A 6,452-nucleotide genomic window follows, 5' to 3' on the forward strand; every position below is an offset into this window, starting at 1 on the left:
TCCTGATTCTATGAGTATAGGCGTAGCCCTCTAAGCCACGCTATTGGGTTTATCCCTTCGCGCATGCGCAGTCGTGAAGATTTTCTTTCCCGCCCTAGCGTGCCGCTCGGGCTACAACTACGTCCGCAAATACTGTATATAAACAGAGCGGACCCGTAGCTCTGCTCCCAACATAAGCTTTTTCTTCAGCTAATGTAACTGGAGCAGGTGGCCCGGATCTTAGAGGGCTACGCCTATACTCATAGAATCTGGAGTTACAATAACGTAACTATCGTTCTATTTCGCATAGGCTTCGCCCTCTAAGCCACGCTATTGGGTTAGGGCGAAGCTGATGTAGTCAATGCCACCTGCGACCCAGAGCCCACAGTGGAACATAGACTAAACTTTTTTTTTTTTTTCCTCTGTCTCTCTCTCATGCACTGACAGGGGACTGTATCAGATAATCCGTTATCTAGGTAACAGGGCCTGCCATGGTAATAATTTGGCCTAGCCGAGAGGGCAGGCGTGCATGATTGATGAGGGTAGTACCTGATTGATAATTATGGGACGCCCGAGTCCCTCCCAGCCACCCAGAGTAGGGGGGGGGGAGGACCCCAGGCAGGGCACATGCAGTGGCACATATCATGATTGTAGGCGTGCATGGCAGTGAGAGAGGATGTGTGATAGCAACAAATATATATATATATATATATATATATATATATATAAAAATATAAAAAAACCCTGGAGGGAAAAAACCCTCGACCGAAAGGAATTTGTTAAAATTTTCGGTGTGAAAGAAGGGTTAGGCTGTAGGATGGCTGCGCTCCCGTCCCCTCTAATGGAGAGACAAGACGGTGAAACTGACAGCGCACATAAATCGCTCACTCGCTTGGATGACGTCAGGGCAAGGAGAAGCGCCGTTTTTAGGGACAGCAACCTGAGAGAGGCTTGTGCCAAGGGCTCGAAAGGAGGCTTCCCCAGAGCTCGAAGCACCAGTGCCAGATCCCATTGGGGAGTGAGAGAGCGCACGGCGGGTTTTTGTCGTCTGACCCCTTTCAAAAAATGCTTTACTAGGGGGTGCGCAAAAACCGTTCTCTCTCCATAGCCTTCGTGGCAGGATGAAATGGCCGCTGCATAGGCTTTGACTGTGGACGGAGCCAGGTCGTTATCTACCAATGTTTGGAGATAAGTCAACACGAGAGGCAGGGGACACGATATAGGATCTGTTTCCCTCTCCGTGCACCAGCGCTGGAAAGCGGACCAACGCGCCGCGTAACACGCTGTTGTGGAGGGGGCTCTCGCGCTCTGAATAGTGCGCACCACGGCAGGAGGCAAGCCTAATCTCTGCAAGCGTTCCCGCTCAGCAGCCAGCCCCACAGTCGCTGGGTTATCACCGGGGGGTGGAATATCGCGCCGTCCAACTGTGACAGGGCGTCCTCGCGCCACGGCAACTGCCAGGGGGGACCCGCCAGCAGCTGGACCAGTGTCGGGAACCAGGATGCACTCGTGCGCTCCGGCGCCACCAAGATGACCGACAGATTCTCCTCCTGGATGCATTCCAGGAGAAGAGGAATCAGAGGGACCGGGGGAAAAGCGTATAGGAGGGTTCTGGGCCAGGGGTGGTGGGAGAAAGTGTCCACGCCGAGGGGTGGATTGTCCCGTGCGCTCAAGGAAAACCACAGAGCACACTGTGTGTTTTCTCGTGAGGCGAACAGATCCACCTCCGCTTTCCCGAACCCGCTCCACAGCTTCTGAACAATAGTGGGATTCAATTTCCACTCGTTGTGAGAGGGCCCTCCCCTCGACATTAGGTCTGCCGCCCGGTTTAGTATCCCGGGGATGTAAACAGCCTTGAGGGACAGCAGGTGACTGTGTGCCCACAGCAGAAGGCTCCTGGCTTTTTCCAATAGCCGGGCCGAACGTACGCCGCCCTGGCGATTTATGAACGCTGCTGCAGTAACATTGTCTGTTTGTACGACAACATGTCTCCCTGCTACCACCGGGGCAAAGTGTTTCAAAACTTTCAGCACCGTGTACAGCTCCAGGCAGTTTATGTGTGGGAGGGCGGGGGTGGCCATTCTCCTCCCACCACCTGTGATTCGCACATTCCTCCCCACAGGACAGGTCCGACTGTAGGGAAGGAGGAATGATCAGCATTCGCCACTTGTGACGTATGGGGTCGAGACGCTGACGGAGGAACCACCTCTGGATTTTTCTCATGTGGAGAAGCCCCAGGGGGACCACCATGTAGCCCGCGGACATCATGCCCAGAAGGCGCATGACGGACAGCGCTGACACCTTTGCGCGTGGCGTGGTGCGCGACAGGAGAGAGAGCAGCACGTCTTGCCTCGGTGTTGACAGCCTGGCTCTCATAACAATCGAGTTTAGCACTACGCCCAGATAAACTATCGATTGTGTGGGAACCAATGAGCTTTTCTGCCAGTTTATGGCGAAACCCAGTGTCTGCAGGTGCCGCAGAACTGCCACAGTGTGCAGCACCGCCGTTTCCCGAGAGGGAGCCAAGATGAGCAAATCGTCCAGATAAAACAGGACTCTGACGTCTTTTTTCCGTAACGGCTGAAGCGCCGTCTCCATACACTTGGAAAAAGTGCGGGGGGGGCAGTGAGTAACCGAACGATAGTCGGTTGTACTAAAAATGAGCCCCACGGAAAAAGAAACGCAGGAATTTCCTGTGTCTGGGAATGATTTGGATGTGAAAGTATGCGTCTTTCAGATCCACCGATGTAAACCATTCTTGGTGGCGCACGCATTCCAACACATGTCTGATAGTCAACATGTGGAATGGACGCTCCATGACGCACCGGTTGAACTGGGACAGGTCGAGGATGGGGCGTAACCCACCTGACTTTTTTGGAGTGAGAAAGTATCGGGAATAAAACCCCTCGTTCTCCTCCCCCGGAGGAACGCGGGAAATTGCTCCTTTTGACAGCAGTTCCCGTAGTTCTGACGTCATGGCGTCTGATTCTGCCCGGGATGACACGGTTGTCTCCAACACGCCCGCAAAACGAGGTGGGGGGGAGGTGAACTGGAGAGTGTAGCCCCGTGATATCAGTTTTGACATCCACGAGTCCATGTGTGTCAGCCTGATCCATGCCGCGCTGTGCTCTGAGAGCGGGCGCGCGCATGTCTGTGTGTTGTTTACAGACATAGCTAGCAAGAAGCGCAGAGCCGCTGGGCGAGACATGAGTAGATCGTGTCGCCCAGCCCATGGTAGGGCCCTGTCGAAAGGGTGGCGGGTCATCGTTGTCCTTATCCCGCTGGCATAGCCGGGGGGAGGAGGATAACTGAGCGGCGCTAAATGTAGCGGGTGGGCGTATGCTCTCGCCGTCTGCACAGTGAGAGAGCGGCGGAGCTCCGCGAGCAGCGGTGACCTGGTGTGTGCTTGTGTGGAGAACATCTGTCATGACATCAGCGTAATGTTCAGTGGGAACAAGGGCGGTTGGATGGAAACTGCTCTTTAGAAAGACTGAAGTGGCCCTTAAAAGGGCCGTTGTGTTTACGGTTTCCAACCGTGGAGGGACAGACGTTCCCCACGCCCCGTCATTGCCACCGTCGCTGCTGCTTGCTGGGTGGCTCCGGGGGCGGGTTTGACCAGGTGGGAGCCGCCTTCATGGTCCTTCGGCCCCGTGAAACCTGCCGGTCAGGGGCCGGCTGCCGCTGTGGGGGGGCAGGCAGAGGAGCGGAGGTCGAAGCCTGGGAAGGCGCAGCCGCAGCAGAGGCTGTGGGGCGTTTCCTCTTATGGCGGTTGGTGGAGCGGTGGTGCTGCTGATGGGGAGCCGCTTTCCAGGAGCCAAGCCGCCATAGCCGCTCAGCTTCCTCGGTTGCCTGGTGGAGGTGGGATGTGGCTGTCTGTAAGCGAGGCCCAAATAGACCATCGGGAGCAATGGGGCCGTACAGAAGCTCACGTCTGACCTCCGTGGGTAGCTGTGACATGTGGAGCCAGATTTTTCGCTGGGCCACAGTCTGCCACGCCTGGATCCTCGACAACGCCACCGTGGTCGCCGTGGTGAGGGTGAGGATAGCGGTCATCGCTTTGCCAATCTCCGTGGCTAGCTCCGGAGGAAGAGCCTCCGGGTTGGTGGCCATGGCGGAGATGGCGGAGGCTAGCAAGGCGATGTTGTTTTGCGCCGCCAAGCCCTGGGCCGCACATTGGTGTGACCGGTCAGTAACCTGGGCGCAAACCTGATCTTGGGGGGACGGGGGGGTCGGCTTCCGGTGGCCAAAAAAAGTAGCCTTCGGGAGTAGGATTGACGCCAGGCTCTGCTCCAGGGGGGGGACCGAAGGGAAGCCTGCCTCTGTGTCACCATGAACCCGTGTGAACGGGGCATAGCGAGAGACTGGAGCCCTCAGTTTCCCGGGCTGAGCGAGAGCCTCCTCCACGAATGGCCGAAGCTCCGTGAAGCACGGCCAGAGTGGGGCCCGTTTGGATGGCGGTTCCTGGGAGTAGACGTCACCGCTCAAGAGGCCGCGAGTGGGGGCTGGAAGCTCCGCCGGGAGCGCTATGCCTCTCTGGTCCGCTGCCTTTTTAATGATGTCCGGCAGGTCCAGAAAAAGAGCCTTAGTGGTGGAGGGTGGAGCTGCCTGTGGCAGAGGGGACGACCGCTGAGGCGGTGCCCCTGGCCGTTCTGGAGACGGGGAGAGCCGTAGTGGAAAGGCATCAATCCCTGTCTCGTGTTCCAGTTCTCCCAGCGGGGAGGAGGGAAAACCGGAGAGGGAATCGTCATTCGGGGGAGACGAGTCATCGGAGCCGTGCCCGTCGAAGACGCCCTCTTCCAGTGGTTCCAGGGTGTCGACGGTGTCACGTCGGTCTGCCCAGCTGCCGTCCCCCTCTCCGTCGACCTCAAAAGCCAGAAAAGCGTCCGCCCACCGTTGAAGCTCTTTAGAAGGCAGGCGGGCGCAAAAAGGGCAGGAGGCGTCGGAGGTGAGAGCCTTGCCGGCGTGAGAAGCACCGAGGCAGGTCTCGCAGCGGGGGTGGAGATCCGGCGAGAAGATGTAGCCGGTCTCGCAGGAGGAGCAGGAGCAGATGCCGCTGGAGCTGGAGGTCTTCATAACCTTCTTCATAACTGCTTGCTGAAGAAAAAGTGGGAGCAGAGCTACGGGTCTGCTCTGTTTATATACAGTATTTGCGGACGTAGTTGAAGCCCGAGCGGCACGCTAGGGCGGGAAAGAAAATCTTCACGACTGCGCATGCGCGAAGGGATAAACCCAATAGCGTGGCTTAGAGGGCGAAGCCTATACAAAATAGAACGGCAAGTGCTTAAATGACAAGAGCACAACACAAGAACGGCACGCTGCAAAGACTCTTGAATACAAAGACCATAGCCCTGTAGCCCCAAGGGAGAAGCTTTGATTTATTTACAAAACTGTTGGGCTCTATGATAAGTAACAGCAGCAGAGTCAAACAATGGTGGTGCACGCTCATGTTGTTGCCTACATGAAAGCAGCTCAAGAAAGAACCAGAAGTCTCATCTCCAGCGTGTCTTCTTGACAAGAGGCAGCTCATTTGTCTCAGACTATCTCTGCCACTGCCATCAGATGATCATCCTTCCACAGATAGATTAAGGTGATGTGCTACACATATCAGTCTTTCAAAGGTGTGTGTGATCGGTTACATGTTTTGAGGTGATGCTTAGGTGTGATGCCAGTGCTTTTGACAAGTCAGTCACTTGTACAAACGCCTTCCTCTGTAAAATATCTGCTGAAAAATCTCTTAACCTTGATTTCAGTCATGAATACCTAATTGAAACATTATTATATAACAATATTCTTGTGCCTTCTGAAGAGGGCAAAATCAGTTTTTTACTTATTGCTTTGTAGGATTCAGATCTGTGAAATAGACGCACATCTTAAATGTATTTAACCAATCTTGATAACTCCTTAAAAAGTTGAGCTTGTCGCTGCTAATTAGTTTCATTCATGCATTTCAAAGTCTTTCGCAGAGCTTACATAACAAGCTGTCATATGAAATGAGTTATTTTTGCCATTTTTGTCACATCTGTTACATCAACCTACCTGACATGTTCCCTCATATGGTGCGTGATGTCCTGCTGTAGCCAATTTTTGTGATCATGTCACCACTTTTTTCTCTGAACAGAAGAAGATCCTTCAGAAACCATGTCATTTTGCTGCAAGGATTGACTTCTTTGACCTCTGATATGTATGATTTATTGTCTATATTTGAATAACTTCATATAGCAATCTAATAGACTCCCGTCTATTTAAATATAGACCATTGCTAGGGAATTCTTGTCATTTCTGGTCTTGTTTTCTCATTAACCTAATAGTTTTTTTTATTTAAATAACTTAAAATTAAAAATGACACACTTGCAGTTGTAGTTCTACTCTCCCCAGCATATCAACAACACAACGTATTTGACTGACACTCCTCACAGAAACAAACTGATGTATTTTTTGCCCAAATCTAAAGCATGAAACCTCACAGCCCAAAG

At 53.5% G+C, this 6,452-nt stretch overlaps 1 pseudogene; it reads right to left on the minus strand.

Moving 5' to 3' along the window:
* Positions 1 to 1,319: 1,319 nt before the first annotated feature.
* Positions 1,320 to 3,400, minus strand: LOC116051042 (annotated as a pseudogene).
* Positions 3,401 to 6,452: the final 3,052 nt, after the last annotated feature.

Source organism: Sander lucioperca, chromosome 15, assembly GCF_008315115.2.
Source record: "Sander lucioperca isolate FBNREF2018 chromosome 15, SLUC_FBN_1.2, whole genome shotgun sequence".
NCBI lineage: Eukaryota > Metazoa > Chordata > Actinopteri > Perciformes > Percidae > Sander > Sander lucioperca.